Source organism: Heterocephalus glaber, unplaced genomic scaffold (genome assembly GCF_053883595.1).
Source record: "Heterocephalus glaber isolate CG9 unplaced genomic scaffold, H.glaber_assembly_v1.0 deba00001553, whole genome shotgun sequence".
In the NCBI taxonomy this organism is placed as follows: Eukaryota; Metazoa; Chordata; class Mammalia; order Rodentia; family Bathyergidae; genus Heterocephalus; species Heterocephalus glaber.
Genome location: NW_028258344.1, coordinates 30252366 through 30270398, shown reverse-complemented (window position 1 = coordinate 30270398; position 18033 = coordinate 30252366).

The window sequence follows — 18033 nt, the reverse complement described above, 5'->3', positions numbered from 1 at the left end:
CCAATATTTTTCAAAATTTAAATGTCCTACATTACATTATACTTTCTTACCAATACAAAGAATTATGAATAGGATTTTTTTTATTTTAACAGCAAAACTAGAAAAACAAATTTTCATTGCATCAGTCAGGATCCTGTGTTCAGGAGACAGAAACCACACTAGTTTTTTTAATAGAGAGAACTGATACAAAGAATTGTTCAACCTGTAATAGAGAAGTGACTGACAGAAAATAAACAACTATCACCCAGGAAGCACCTACTACTATATTTTTACTGATGAAACAGAGGGAAGAAGCTGAATTACTAACATTTTACAAATTTGAAACAAAGGCCCTCAGAAGCTGAGATCCAACTTGTGAGGAAAGCACTTCTTTGCAGGTGTTGGATGAAGTGTATTCAATGGGGCTATTTTTGAGAAAATTGAGAAAACAAAAATGGAATTTATTGCTTCTGCTGGAACAAACTCCCACTACTTGGATGAAAAAGACATTGCTGAGAAGACACTCACAAGAGCAAAAGCAGGTGAAGAAAACAAAAAAATAAAGACTTTCCTTAACTTACCTTCTGCCATCCAGTCTCTCTAACATGACTATTGATAAATCTTAGCAAAAAGTCAGCTAGATAAGGTTTGAAAATGAGACAATAGCTTAATAAATGACACAACAATTAGCAAGATTTGGATCATTAAAACAATGAAATATAGACTAAAATGATTAAGGCACACACATATGTGTTGGTAGGAAAAGCCATTCATAGTATAGCAGTGGTGGCAAACCTATAGCATCCATACAACAGCTGGCTGTTTGTTATCTTTGAAAGCTCTAAAAGGTTTGCTATCACTGGTATATAATAGTACAGGATTATTAAGTGAAAAATATGAATACAGAAATAAAATTCCCTACCATATGTATTTAAAAAGACCTTTCATGTTCATAGATTGAAAAAATCAACATTATTAAAATGTCTATATTACAAAAACTTATCTACAGTTTCAATGCAATCCCTCTCAAAATTCCAATGTTATTCTTCAAAGAAAAAAAAGCAATCCCAAAAATCATACAGAACCAAAAAAGACCTTGAGTAGCTAGAAAACTTTAGCCATAAGAAAAAGCTGATTTTTTTTTTTTTTTTGGTACTGGGAATCAAACTCAAGACCTTGCATTTTCCAGGCAGGCCTGGTGCCACTGAACTACATCTCCAGCCCAAGAAAAAGCTGATTTCAAAATATCTTATAAAGCTATTTTTTTTTGGTACCGGGGATTATAAAGCTATTTTAATAAAAACTGTATGATATTGGCATGACAACAGAAATATCAATGCATGGAACAGCATTTATAAACAAAACAAAATAATTCCTACATTTGTATCACAGTGATTTACAACAAAGGTGCCAAGAAAACACATAGGAAAAGGATAATCTCTTCAAAAAGTATTGAAACAACTGAAAACCTACATGCAGAAAAGTTGAATTGGATCTCTATCTCACATCACATGTAAAAATCAACTCAAAATGAACTCAAGACTTAACATAAATCCTGAAGTTGTAAAATATTACAAAAAACATAGGCAAAAAGCTATTCAACATTGTTCAAGAAAACGATACGATCACACAAGCTACAGGCAAAATAGACAAATGAGATGCATCAAATTAAAAAGCTCCTACAAAATAAAACAGAAATTAAAAGAATAAAGAAACAATGCACAAAATGGAAGAAAATATTTTTAAATTCCATGTGTGGTAAGAGACTAATTCAAAATGCATTAGAAACTTAATAGCAAGAAAACAAGTAACCTAATTTAAAAATTGGAAAATGACCTGAATAGCTATTTCTCTAAAGAAGATATATACACATGGCCAACAGATATATGAAAAAATATTCAACATCTGTAATCATGGGAGAAATGCAAGTTAAAACCACAATGAAATATAACCTCATAACTATTAGAAAGACTAGTATTAGAAGGATGCAAATAAGTCTTGGCAATGATGTGAAAAAAAAGAGAGCACTCCTACCGGTAGGAATACAAATTACTTCAGCCATTATAGAAAACAGTATGGTTGGTCCTTAAAAATTCAAAATAGAATTACCATATTATCCAGTAATCCCACTTCTGGATATATACCCAAAGGAATTAAAATCAATATGCCAAAGAGATATCTGTGCTCCTATATTCATTACAGCATCAGCATTATTCACAATAGCCAAGATATGGAAGTAATCCAACTGCCTATCAACAGACGAATAAGTTAAAATGTGGTACATATATGGAACAGAACATGATACAGGCTTTAAAACAAAAGGAAATTTCATCATTTTCCACAACACAAACAGTCCTGAAGGATGGCTAAGCCAAGTGAAATAAGCCAGGTACAGAAAGAGAACTACTGCATATCTTATATGTGGAATCTGAAACAATCAAAATCTGAAGAGCAGGGAGTAGAAGAACAGACCAGAGACTTGGCAAAGAATGATTAGTGGAGAAAGGAAGAATGTCGATTCAAGGTTACAAACTTCTAGTTGTTTAAGGAGGAATAAGGCTTTGAGGTTTGTTGCACAGCATGGTGACTATAGTTGATAATAACTTAATATACATTTAAAAATTGCTATAAGAGTGGATTGTAAACTTTCTTACCACAAGACAATGACAGGTAGGTGAAATGGTAGACATACCAGATAGCGTAAGCTTTCTACAATGTGTGCACATATCAAAATACCACATTATTGGGCTGAGGATTTAGCTCAGTGGTTCCGTCACCTGCCTTGAAAGTGCAAGGTCCCGAGTTCAATCCCTGGTACCAAAAACAAAAAACAAAACAAAATACCACATTATACCCCATAAATATGTACAATTAACAATTTTCAAGTAAAAGTAAAACTAAATTATTTTATATCACCAAGAAATAAATAAGATTGTACACTTATACTCACAGACATATATGAATGTGGTTGGAAAATTTCAAGAAAAGTATTTTTTGTAATAGTTGTTTCTGAAGTTAAGATTAGGTATATGGTAAATGGGGGGGTTGAAGGGATGGCAGGGAATGAGGATAACAGTAAGAACCAAGATATATCATATAAAGGTACAAACTCCCAAGGATGAATAGCATCATATTGTATACCTAAAATGTACTGATAAAATTATTGAATAAAAAAAGAAGATAAGGTATATGGGTTGGGAGAAACCTCAACTTTTCAATGTTTTCCTGTGTTTATTCATTTGCTATTTGCACAATAAAATTTTTTGGCAGTGCCAAGAATTGAACCCAAGGTTGTATGTATGCTAAGTAAGCAGTCTGCCACTGAACTTCGGCCCCAAGCACAATATTTTTAAATGAGACTTATTCATCAAAATTCTTGTAAATTGTGTTGTTTGTTCATCCTTCATTCCAGGCACTGAACATACAAGACAAGTGAAGGATAATCATTTATCTCAATCTGATAAGAATCATAAGCCAAAAGACACATGTGTCTTAGGTATTTAACATGAGATTTTAAAATAATAGGAGGATAGAGAAAAGGAGCTAAAAATGATCAGAGGTATGTAAGAGATTACTTCACACTGGAGAGGAAAGGAGAGTCTTTGTGGAGACTAAAGTAGTTGGGCAGAACTTTGAAGAACTGGAATGATAGTAACAAATAGAGGAAGACAGAAGAGAACCCCAAAGACCAGAAACCTGAGCTGTCACTAGAGTATAGTGAGCATAATGAGGTATTGTAATTCAAGGAATAATTTTCCCCTCACAGGATAACTCCATCTCTGTTTCCTAGAGATTAGATTGAGGTAGAAAGTCAACTGTATTGCAAAACAACACTGCTTATGATAACAATAATCTCCCATGAGTAATTGCATCTGCACTAGGAGCTACTACAGATGATCTATAAACACCTGATGGAGACCCACTGAAATGGGCTTTCCTGAGTACCTTGACTCTTATAACTGAAAACTCCCTTGCAGGAAACATGGAAGAAGTGACTACAGAATCTTTCAAAGATACTGGTGTATGAGGCTTTTAAATCAGGACATTCCAGCACTTTCCCTATGTAAATGACATTGCCTTAAACTTGAGCCCCCACCTGGGGCCAAAGAGAGCTGTACAGGCTGCTATTCAGGGAGCTGTGAGGACTTCAGGAGTGGAATCTCTGATGCTGTCCTGGAAGGCTGCAATTCTGTCCTACGTTTTTCTGAGCATATGTGCCAAGAGTGTGTAATCAAACCTAGAATATTTCTCTGTAGTCCCGATCAGTATTGGCAGATGGGTCTAAGGAATGGCAAACCAAACATTTTAGCTATAGTGGAGAATTATGTTAATTAAAATATAAGATCTGGAACAGAGTTGATAAATTTTAGCCAAATGATAAAAGGTTCAAATGTAAAAAATGGATTGTAATCTAACATTTAAAGGAGATTAGGGCCGTATCAGCTTTTAAATGGAGAGTTAACATGGCTACTCCTCAGATAAAGGTCTACTATCTAGAATATATAAAGAACTCAAAAAAAAAAATCAAACCCCTCAAATTTAAACACCCAATCCAAAAATGGGCATCTGAAATGAACAGACATTTCTCAGACAAAGAAGTAGAAACAGCAAATAAACATATGAAAAAATCTTCAACATCACTGGTCATTGGAGAGATGCAGATGAAAACAATGCTGAGATTCCATTTCACTCCAAAAAGAATGGGTGCTATCAAGAAATTACCAATAACAAATGCTGGCGGGGGAGTGGGGAAAAAGGAATCCTTCTCCACTGTTGGTGGGAATGTAGACTGGTGCAACCACCTGGAAATCACTTTTGGAGAGATATCTCAAAAACCTAGTATTAGAGGTCCCATTTGACCCAGCTATTCCCCTGCTGAGTATCTTCCCAAAAGAATTAAAAGAATCATTCCATAGTGATATATGCACACCCATGTTCATAGCAGCACCATTTGTAATTGCCAAAACTTGGAAAAAGCCAAATTGCCCATCAACTGGAGACAAAATTTATTAATCATCCTATCAAGGAAGTAACCTGGTGCACAACACTTGTTAGAAGAAGGATCAGAGAGAGGAGATCAATGAAAAATGATGGAAGACAGATTGTGATAGCTGAAAGATTGATAACAATGTACTGATGATAGTAGAGTTGTAATTTCTGAGATATACTGAGGACAGAGCAGTAGCCTGAGACAGGGGGGAGGGGTTAGCCTGACATCTAGTGGACAGATCGGATTTCCATGGATTTCAATTTCCTTCACCATTTCCTGTTCCCAGCCTGATTCCTCAGGCACTGTGTAGTTTAAGTATAAATACCCATGACTTAATTTATAAAGGTCATTCAAGATTCTCTGACAAAAAGTTTAAATACATTGACATAGTTATACTAGTGGTTAGAAAAAACAGAAGACATGTTTGTTTTTCTGGGGGTTTTTTCTAGTGAAACATCTCTCTTATTAAAAATCTTCTGCACGGCAAGAGAAACCACCAACAGTGTGAAGAGACAACCCACAATGTGGGAAAAAATTTCACCAGTTGTCCCTCAGACAAAAGTCTACTATCTAGATTCTATAAAGAATTTTAAAAAATCAGACCTCCCAAGTTTAAAGACCCAATCCAGAAATGAGCCTCTGAAATGAAGAGACATTTCTCAGACAAAGAAGTAGAAATAGCAAATAAACATATGAAAAAATGTTCAACATCACTGGTCATTTGAGAGATGCAAATGAAAACAACACTGAGATTCCACCTCACCTCAGAAAGAATGGCTGCCATCATGAAATCAACCAATAACAAATGCCCGGGGGGCTGTGGGGAAAGAGGAAACCTACTGTACTGGTGGTCACAGTGTAGACTGGTGCAACCACTGTGGAAATCAGCATGGAGATACCTCAAAGAACTAGGATTAGAAGCCCAATTTGACCCAGATATTTCCTTGCTGGGTATCTTCCCCGAAGAATTAAAAGAATCATACCACAGTGATATATGTGCACCCATGTTCATAGCAGCACAATTCGCGATAGCTAAAACTTGGAAACAACCCAATTGCCCATCAACTGGAGAATGGAACGATAAAATGTGTTTTTTTAATAAAATGGAGTATTACTCAGCCATAAAGAGAACTAGAGGCATTTATAGCTAAATGGATGCACATTGAGGGGATACTCTTAAGTGAAATAAATAGGACACACATGTGTAAATACTGAATAGTTTCTCTAGTGTGAGAAACCAAAAGTGTAAATAAGAACTAAAAGGTATAATACATAATGTGAAATAGGAAGAAAAGGTGCAAAGGGGAAGTAGGAGGGGTAGGGGAAAGGAAAGAAGGGAATGGAATTAATACGAGAAAATGAAAAAATGGAAACAAAGTCTGTGTAGATAGGAAGGGATGGAGGAGTTGAAGGGATGGCAGGGGAATGGAGAAAAAATAAGAACCAAGATGGATTATGGAAAGGTGCAAATTTCCAATGATGAATGTCATTATATTGTACCATTAAATGTACCAATATAATTAATAAAAATAAATAAATAAAAACTGCCTTTTACACTGAAAAATATAGGAGAGAAAATAATGATTCAATACATTTTTCTGTCATCTATTATTGATTATACAAGTACAGAAACACTTGATCTTAGCCAAAAGGCCAAGAAGCGATAACAAGTACAGAAACATACACAAATATTCAAAGAACTTTTCCACATTTTATTCTTTCTTGAAATTTCCATTCTCATTCCCTTTAATTTTTTTTAAACTTTGTTTTCGTTTTGTTTTGTTTTGTTTTGTATTGTTTCGCTTGTTGGTACCAGAGATCAAACTCGGGACCTTGCGCTTGTCAGGCAGGCGGCAGAACCACTGAGCTAAATCCCCAGCCATAAACTTTGTTCTTTTACATATTACAGTCCACTTTTCTGTTTTTATACATTACAGTTTGCTTCTCTGTTTTTGTTCTCCATTGACAAGCCTCTTTTTTTTACCTGCACTACTAGGATTTAGAACTTTAAAATGTTCCAATATTCACTTTTCCAAATAAAATATATTTTGAAACTCCTTTAATCTTTATACACTAAAGCACCTCCCAAATTACAGAAAATGCCCCTGAAGTCTTAAAAATGATGGCACAATATTTTCAGGCTTTTGATAAATTTACATTGAATGAAAAAGATCTAAGAAAAACATTCACTTAAGAGTACTATGTTGTTTCCGGATTCCTTAAAGTGTCTCTGGTCTTGAAAACTACATCCTCATATGTTGGAACAATTAAAATGTCCCTACAACGTCTTTTGAACTTTAAAAACTTGTTACTAGAGAATCAAATAAATCCTTTCTCACAGATTAGCCAAAAATGTAAAATTCACTCTTTCTTAGAAGAATAAGCCTATTAAGTATGAAACTATAGAGCTGTAGCATACTAACCCAAAGAAAGGTAGCTCATGATCATAGGCCAGTGGTAAAAGACAACTTCCTACCTCCTACTAACAATTATTTTTAAAAAGGCATTCTTTTTCTTCCTTCTCTCTCTTCAGGACATCAACTTCTAATAATAATGGAGCATGTGTGTAGTTCTACCAGGAGCTGTTTATCTAGATGGTAAAACTAATATATGCTCTACTTACCATAAGGTTTTTAAAATAATTCTGTCCCAGAATAAAAATGGCATGATTCTTTTACTTTTGAAAACCTTCATCCCTTCCCTAAGACTAGCAAGCTGTGACCAATACAGAGACACAAGTCAAAGAGGCTATAGAAGGAGAAGACTTGAAAGTTTCAAAGAAAAAGCAAAAAATACTGTAAGCACCAAACTGGCTCGAGAAACTGAACTTCTTGAAGTGTCTATAAGTCTGAATGTCATAGCCAATAAGACAGCTGTGGTGTAGTGTTTGAAGATGTGTGATATGCTGATTCAGTTAAAATTTGGACCTAAGTAGACAACATGGCAAAGTGAAATTAATGTTTGTATGTCACTTAGCCAGGAAAATAGGCACAGGATTTCAAGGTAGTAGGTAAGAAGGAAAGAAGATGCTTCTGGCCTTTTTTTTTTTTTTTTTTGGTCTGTATTTATGAGTAGAGAAAATTCATTGACATGAATGATACTTTGAGAAGCTTCTACCACTTCACTACTGTGTGAAGCCAAATTTCATTATCCTTAACTGTAATATGGGTCTTTATTAGCTTTCAATTGTTTTTATAACAAACTAGCACAAACCTACTGGCTTAAAAACATTACACAAATGTATTATCTTACAGTTACAGAAGTCAGAAGAAATAGATCGCTAGGTGAACACCAAGCCTTCCTTCTGGGTGCTTCATTGGAAAACGCTTCTCTATGTCTCTTTCAGCTTCTAGAGGCTGCCCCAGTGCCTTGGCTCTTGCTTGGCTCATGTCTCCCTTCATCTTCAGAGCCAGTCGTGGCCATTCAAATTCCTCACATCTCGGCATCCTGACTCTGACTCCCCATCTCCCTATTTCAATAATAAGAACCCTTGTGATTACACTGGGCACTAGGATAACCCAAGATGCCCTCCCCCATCTCGATATCAACTCATTAAGCTGCCTTAAATCCATCTGTATCCTCAATTCTCCCTTGCTGTGTATGAAAGATTATCCACAGGTTCTGGGGATCAGGAAATGGAGATCACTGGGATCCTTTATTCTGCTTACCACAGACTTCACGAGGTTGAAACAACATACAGAATGCTTACTACTGCCTATAGGAAGCACTCGATAAATGTTATTCACACATTAGTATTTACCAAAAAAAAGTGGATATGCTTCATGAATTCTAACATAACCTAACAAAGCCAAAGTAAACAATGACTATATAATCAATGGCTGGATTTTTTTTTAAGTATTTAGCTGAACATTCCTATTTATGACCATTACATTTTGAAACATTCCTATTTATATCTTCCTTATAATATAGGTTCAGTCATTTTATAGATTGAAAGCATCTGCCACACAGAGGCTTTCATGAGATCATTGTTTCAGCAATGACAGTCAGAGTATGTGAAGGGAAACTGTTCACTTGCTGGAGTTAGCACAAAGACACAGCTGGTAAGCAAGCAGGACACGTCTCTAAAGAGGAGTCAGAGACATAGAACATCAAGTAGGAACCTTTAAAGAGAAAACTGGGAGCTCTACTGCTTTCCATTATGCACTATTCAGTTCTGAGATCTAAATTGCTGCTGATTTTTCATCTTTTAATCACTCCACAGAAGTTAAGTGTCCTTGGGAGACACTGCAGAGGGGAGCACACATTTCATCCCATTGATTCTAAATTAATTTGATCTTTTAATTCCCAGCTCCTCAGCTTTCTGGGCTGCTAAAAAAAAATTATCTTAGGGTGACTTTTTTTCTTTGTCACAAGTAAAACCTGAAAGTAGAAGCTGTGGTTTTGATTAAATTATATTTAATACTTATTTCCACTCAAGTAGAAATAGAAAAAATGTGGTAATATTTTCAATGATACTATAATCAAGGAAGTAACAAATATAAGAATTTTAAGGAGTAAGTCCAAATCTATTTAAGGCATATGTATATCCTCCTTCAAAGGATATCAACAGCCAACTGTGATATCTTTTCCATGGAGACCATGAACATTAATTTTTTAAAACTCTGGAAGAGTTAACTCCCACAGGAAGCTAAAGGGATGGACAGATCAGCCTCTTCAAATCAATACCATAAATCTACCCAAAGAATAATAAGGTACTAGGTACTAGAGTTAATTCTTTATTGAAGTTGGAAAGGGTCACATTGTTATCAAAATTTATTTTTAAATCTCAATTAACACTGGGACTATTGCACATTTCTAGTTAGTATATTGAAGTCCAAATAATATGTCCATAAATTAGGTGGCTATAACAAGTATTTACAGTTTTGAGGAAATGTCCTGGGTTTAGATAGACTACACAGAATAACACTCAGTTGCATACATTTCAAAATATTGAATCCTATACTTATAATTCCTATGATATTCTAAGTCAAATGCTGCAGATAAAAAATAAGATGGGAATAGATTTCACAGGCAGAATAATGGAAATTCTCTTTTTCCTTTTAGATTTAAAATGAAATCTTCTTTGTTGAAATTAAATATCAATCATGCCATGAAGGGCGATAACACCAATTCTGGGTAGGGACTAGAATAGCTGTCAGAAACAGATACCTCTTGACCATGTGACCTCTCTGAGCTTTTGTTTTCTCTCTTTATAAGTATTTCAACTAATATGAAGCTCCAGGAGCGCATCAAGATCCTCATTTTACAAAGAACAAAATTATTTGAAATCTAGCAAATTGAAATAGCCTCAAATAAACCAGGATTTATACACTGTATTATTTCCATTCCACTAGGCTGTACCAACCCTCACACACTCTATTTCCTATACCTGGGGTAAGTACTATTGAAAACACTGACAAATGACATCCTCAAAATATACCCCACTCACTTGGTATGCTGTGAAGTGGAGGAGGATGCACATTACTCGTAGCTATCATTTGAGAGAGAATCATTGATGGAAGAGTAGACACAGGCATCTTGCCAGCTCAAAGGCAACGGAATCAGAGCTACTATGTGGGAGGAGAATAATTCTCTTCATTTTGGATGTCATAAAACAGAACCCTTAGGAACTCTCTGGTAGGCTGAGTCCTGCGGAATCTTCTTGTTTACAGAACTGTATCCTAGTCCAGTGGCATTTAGATTGGGGGTGCTGTGTGTGCTATGGGGAATGGGAAGAAGTAATTGTAATTCATAAGGAAGATACAGCAGAATTAACAGAATCCATGTCTGGGTTAGATAAAAGAATTTTGTTGGTATTCCATGGTCTAGAGCCCTTTTACTATTCCCCATATGGGAACCACAGAACCTTTTTATAGAAACAAGAAGGAGTAGAACATTTATACTTTCCATGGCTACACGCTTAGGAAAAAAATGTGCTTTCTACTTATTGCACACCAATAAACTCAGCCTGGTTATATTTAATCATATTCTGAGTCTGGCATATATTTTCCATTATTTTTCTGCTGTTGTATAATAATTAAGGATGATTATGAAGGGTACAGTATAGAATCTTAATTTTTCTTGTATATTTTGATTCTGTGTGTCATCTTTAGAAGTCTTTAAAAAGTATTTTTTTCTAATAACTCTTATGAGTAATATACGAGAGAACTATGGCCATCAAATACCAGAGTTAGACTAGTAAGATTGTTATCTGTTTTTCAGCCAACTTCATCTATGTAACATTAATAGCTAGAATTTAAAAATATATGTGTATTACACAAACAAATTATCTTACAACATCTACTATTAAATTACATATGCACAATACATTTAGTCCAGCACAATTTTTTCATTTAATATATATTTTCCTGTCCTCAGTTTTAAAAACTCTGGACTCTTGTGGACTCCTTCTTGTTAAATCTCATAATTGTTCTTTACTTGTATTTCTTCCACTCTAGCCAGTTATATACCTCCACCTGCTTCAGTGCTCCTCAGAATGGAACCTGGCCATTCCAACTGTCTCCCCTTGATAATTCCTCATATCTTTATCTACAGACTGTCCTAGGGCATTCTTTTTCCACTCACATTTAAAACTCAAAGAATTGAAGACCACTTTATGAAAATTATTAAAGTGATACTGAATTTTTCTTGGATGTTCAGCAGATGTAGCTATAGGAGGGGTGTGTGTGTGTGTGTGTGTGTGTGTGTGTGTGTTTTAAACTTTGACAAGCATGTCTGATCAAATACAAAAAAGAAAGTTTTCTAAGGCTTAAGTTCATACTGATCAATTTCCTCTCTGATTTCACTTCCATCAATTACATTTATTTATTTTCTAGTTTCTTCCCTTCTGTTGTTTCTGTTTTCATCTTTTATGTATTTCATACAAAATACACTCTGTATATTGAAATCTATGTATGATTATATTAATTTCACATTAAACTAGACCTTGCCTGAAAACAATTTTGAACAAAGAAAGTATGAGGATTGCAATTGCAAATAAACAATAATATTAAAGAAGAAACAGCAAAATAAGCAATTAAAATAACTTAATTTTATCTGTCTGAGTGTCATGATTTTGTATTTGCATTTGCTATCATCTGCTTGTATGAACAGAGAAAACCCATCAATTCAGAGACTCAGCTCCTCCCAAATGATTTTAATTAGTCTTTCCAGTGTATTCTAAATCCTTTTTAAATTTCTCGCAAGTACAATAACATAAGTATGTTATTTGGTTTTGACAGACAGATATATTAAATTGTCAATGCCTGGTCATTCCTCATAAGTCTAACCACTTCTCAACCATTTATTTGTAAAATATTTAGAACAAGTTTTTTATTTTGCCTTATGCTTAATAACCTATTCTATACAATGGGGATGATGATAATACTTGTATAAGCAATATCAATATTAAATAAAATAATGAAGATCTGAGCCACACACACAGTACCTAAATACACTAATCATAAATTTTTATTTTTGTTAGTACTAGCAATGTTATTATTGCTGAGGTAAACCTTAAGATATTCAAATGGATAAGAAAAGATTAGGATAAGAGAATTAATGAGCAGTGACAAGAGACAAGAATTTGAGAAAAAGGAGAAATTATGTAAAGAAGACTTTTTGAATTTTTGAAATGTAAAATACACTCTTCCATTACTCTATGAGAATAGACTTTTCAATAAATAATTGTATTTCAGTGAGATTTAAGCCTTAGAGGTCATGGAAGAACATGCTAAAATTGACTCAGGGGGTCCTGGGAAGATCATGCTCACTTGGAGTTCACAGGCAGAGGCCATTTGCACATACAATGCACATTGAGAACGTTTGCAGAGCATAATCTCAGCCATCAATTTTGATACCCTTTTTATGAATTCATGAAATTTCAAATAGCATTAACTATATAAAATATTTTTAAAAATTTGACCAAAGTCTGGAAAGCAGAAAGTCTTTGCACTTTAAGAAATAGAATTAACAGCATTTGCAGTATTTAGTGTACAGGATGGGAAAGAGCAAAGTGTAGAACACTCATAAAGTTATAGTGATGAGAATAATTTCATAGCATTTTTGATAGGACTAAAATAATACCAACAAAATGACTTAGTTATGACTAGATTATGAATAAATTACATAAAACATGAAAAATATGTAAGAAATTTTCAGTATATAATAAAAATTTTCCACAAAAAAAAAAATCCCATTTCTTTTCTTTTTCTCCTCATTTAGCATATAAAGCTAAAATAAAAAAAAATAATGGCCAGTGCAACAAGGACTGGCAACACCAGAATACCTGAAGACTTCCTTGGCCCACAGAAGGGATCAGCATTTGACTCAGAAACTAGGAGAGAAAAACAAAAAATTATAACCAAAACAGAGAAAATACACTAGCCTCTTTAGGCTAGTGGCTTTATCAGCAATTAATATAAACGAATTGATCGGCAATAGCAAACTGTACAGTGCGTTTGCAATATGTCACACAAACGACCCATTTGACTCAAGTTTAGATGTCAGTAGTAAATCTAAAATGTGTATCCCAGTACTTTCTGTAGTTTGCTGATACCCTCGGTCAACTTGATTAAGAGTCTGTTTTTGCAGCCAGATATAGAAGTCATGCCTGTAGTCCCACAGCTCTGGGAGGCTGAGGTAGGAGGATTGCATATTCAAGCCCAACCCAGGTGACTTAGGGACTTAGAAAGATTCTGTTTCCAAATAAAAAGTAAATTAGTTTTTTTAAAAATTAAATAAATAAGAAGAGCTGGGAATTTACTTTATATTTGCTAATAGTAGGCAGTTTCAAATTTTCAGGTAATCTGAAAATTGCAATAACCTTGAAGACAGGTATTATGATCCCATTTTATAGTTAAGAAAAAATAAGGGGCAAAAACTTGAAAATATAGAATTAAAATGTAGTAAAACTAGAATTTGAGCCCAAGTTTGCCTTATTTACACTTTTCTTCATTTAAAATATGCAAGCACCTTTAAAAGAAATTATGTGTTATGCATTGTAGTATAGAAATCCTCATCCGAATGAAAATAACATTCAGAAGATGGAGTCTGGTCTTCCAGTAATGGATCTATAAGGAAGATTCAAAGATGTATTCACTCATTTATCTAGTCTGCATTTAGCAGACTGTAAACAAAGATCTTACTTACGAAGAGATCTATATATGGACAAGGAGGTGGTACTTGCCCTACATCTTAGGAAGTGGTCATACAGTCTGTTTCAAAACTGGAACTCTAGGGAGAGAACAGAGGTTAGATTAAAGAAGACAAGGCAAAAGAAGAGGGATCAGTTCAGGGCCTGTTAGAGTGATGGTCAAGGTCAGAACTAGCACAGGGTACTATGGAAGGCTAAGAAAGAATGGTTGCTGGAGCATGGGGAAAGAGTGATGATTTCCAGGATTCTGAATTCTGTGCTGTAGTAGATGACCAAAGATATATCATGACGATGATGATAACAGCCGATGTTCACTGAGCACCTGTTTGTCAAGGCATTGATGTAGGTACTCCACACAAATTTGACCTCTGAACTTTATGAGGAACACAAATAACTCAGGAAAACTGACGCACACAAAGGTAATTACCTTGAGAAAAGCATAAAGGCAGAGGAGGTCTTAATTTTAACCTATAGTAAAAGGGGCTCTTGGGAGTGCATTAGGAAAAGACAAAACACAGGATACCTGCTCTTCCTCCCTTCTACAAAATATGAAACTATTTTATCCACAAATCCCAACAATTAATTTCCCTATTTTTTTCAGAAAGTACCTACAAAATTTTGAGATCTCACTTGTATAAATAAGAATGTCACTTTAAGATTAAAATCCCCCAGGAAGATGAAACCAAATGCAATGATTAAAACCTGAGGCTATTTCTCAAAAGATATAATGATGCCAGACAAATGTTTTCTTAAAACCTAAAAATGAACTATTTTTCTTGAATGACCATTGGTAGTCTTAACTGTTTCAAAATAATACTTCATACCAGCTCTTCCTATGAGAATATAAATATTCAACAGGAAAGGCAGAGTATATTAATACCAGAAAATGGCTGTTTAAAATGATCAAAATGTCATCAACTGTAGATGATTGTAAATGAAAACCAACATCTGAAATGAAGTCAACTGTTCAAGGGAATAATTAAACATTATAACAATTATGTAGTCTAGAAAACTACTGAGATCAGAAACCATTGTCAGACTTGACGGCATTAGCAATTTCCAGGTTGCCTTTCAAATAAAATTATTTGAAGCACTTTCAATCCATGACAAAATTTTTAAATATCTTCTCTTACTGACTTTTAAATTCTTTCCCTTCAGAGGTACTTCACAGATGGATTCTCTTCAGTTTTTTCTAAACAAACTAGAGTACAAAATGTTTACATAACAAAGAATTCTAAGAGAATCCACATTAAGTCATTCATTTTACTAGATTCTGAAGTGTCCCAGTGTTTTAATGTCTGTTCAAAAGTCACTATGAAAGTCAGAAACCTATTTGTCCTCCATTTATAACCCCCACCTTTGAGTTTATTTAAATTGACCTGTATAACATTACAGAGAAGGCTAATTCAAAGCATTTCTGTTTGAACTGTTATTCTCACAAGAGTAATAATTGAATGGCCATAACATCTCTGAGTTACATTATACTTGCCTAGCTAAGTGATTTCCATGCATTATCTGCCATCCATTTTGATCTTTGCAAAAGTCTACGAGGCAGAAATTGATATTGTCAATTTGGAAACAAAATCTTGTTGATAGCAAATAATTTCCCAGATCTTTCACCGTTGAAATTCCTGCTCCAGGGTTCAGACTTGGGCTGACTCCACAGCCTATTGATTTATGCAAAGAAAGATATGTTCAGTAATCATTTTCTCAGAACTATTTTAAATGATAATGCCTTTTTGTTAGGAGGAAGCCCCTATTTAAGCAAGTAAGTGTTCTAACAAAGGCATTACCTGATGGTTCTTGCACACTGTGAGTACTGGTTGGCATGCATTTCTTACATTCACAATCTATTTTCTCCTCCACATTTCTCCAGATACATTACTTTCGAATCACAACATTTTGCTCTGCAGGTGCTCAAAATCCATTTAAATTTTAAAAAGTACAATATCCACTTTATACCCAGAGGATGTGAACCATGTCTTCCTGATCTAAAAGGAAAAATAAATAAATCATGTTCCTTTCTCTCCTTTCTTCCTCTCTTGCATTTTCTTTAGTATGACTTAGATGTTCTCAAGAGTCACTTGACAATATTCACAACTGATCAGAGAAGCATGTTATAAAGGTCCCCCAAGTGTGTGTGGCATATGAGTTCTTGTCTGGTCCTGTCCATTCCCCACAGGTCTTGCCTTGGTGGTGCATGGGAATATGTAGTCAAATAAAAAAGATGTAGATGTGCCAGCATCCACAGAGCCTAAGAATAGTATGCAGTTTCCCTCTTTCTTAGGGTGGATGTGCTGAGCACCTTCTATTTCCTGAACACGGGACCTGCATTTTTACCTGTATAGCACAAAAAACTGCGTTCAAACTTCATCCAACCTAATGGATGAAGGTCACATCATGAATGACTAAAAGAGTCATAGTGAGGCCCAGATCACAAATCCTTTTTCTGGCCAAATTCTGTCTCCTACTTGGTGACCCTTCCCTTACTTATTTCATAAATGAATGTTATTTTCATCTGATCAGTTCCAAGTGCTTCCCATAAGTTTGTACCATGAGTGTTTTTTCAGAAGGACATCAAATGAGTCACTTGTCATCTTGATTTTTGTAATCCCATTGTCATTTAGATTTGACATTTTAGAGACTTGAACTTCAATGCACTATACTATTCAGAGTTGCCTAGAGACATGTACTGAGCTGTGCTTTCCCCCAGGATTCAAGGAAGAACATTATTCTTCTTTCTTTATTGCTCCAGTCTTTCACTCTACACTCCCACAAATCACTATAATTTGCACCACATAGTACACTATCTCCATGAAGTATCCTGTAGTAACTTCTGAAATGGCCTATAATATTATAAATCATTGTGCTATTTTGCTATAAAATGTTGCTTAGGTAAATATCCATTGTTGTGCATTTTTTTCCAGAGAACTGTTAGTCACATTTTATTGTTCAGGAAGAAAGCCTACTACCAGTCATATTTTTTCTGTTGGTATATTTTTTATACTGCTGTTGTTTAAAAGTATTTGTGCTTAATAGACACAATGTCTTTGACAAAGAGCATGTCTATTTGTTTATATGTTAGTAAACCATAGATGACATACCAATGATAAAAAGTAGCTGATGCACATCTGAATATTTTTATTAATTATTGTTTTATTATATGATTGTTGCAACAAATAGATCAAAATTATAGACAATGAAAAGTGAAAATGACTTAGTTGAAACAAAGCTGTGACATTATTAGGTCAAATGTAGGTGAGGGACAGTTACCCAGAAAGTCTGGCTGAAACAGAGCTTTGGATTGTATCAATGCTGAGGCTTTATCTAGTTTCTAAAATAATCATGTCCCCTTTCAAAATTGTGCATGATTCTAAAAAGAACAACTTTTAGCTGTTTTTCAGAGATAGAATTTCTGCTTCTTCTATTAACTAATTCAGTCAGGGTTTGATTAAAGAAGCAAAACTACTAGGTGGTACATGGAATAAGGGATTTATTACAGTGGTTTCAGCTTAGACAGTGACACAATACAAATCTATCTCATCTATTCATTGCTTATTTCTTAACTTATTCAATTTCTATTTCTCTCTAGACTCCCTAAACACACTGAAGGAAACTACCTAATCATCATTCAAAGTACATTCAAAAGAACAAAATAACAACACAGTTCAAAATAATATCTGGATACCAACTCCAGTATGGTTCCTTCAAATTTTAGTAAAATAATCTTGAAAACATTTTAAAAGACAAATTGCATATAAAAATTAACAGTGATAGAAGAAACAGAATGACAAAATCTCTGAGAATTCTGTGCTAATTCCAAAGAATATGGAATGTGATTGACCAGAATCTACCTGACACTGATTGAACTATGTCCTCCAAAAAATATATGTGTTGAGTCCTAACTCCA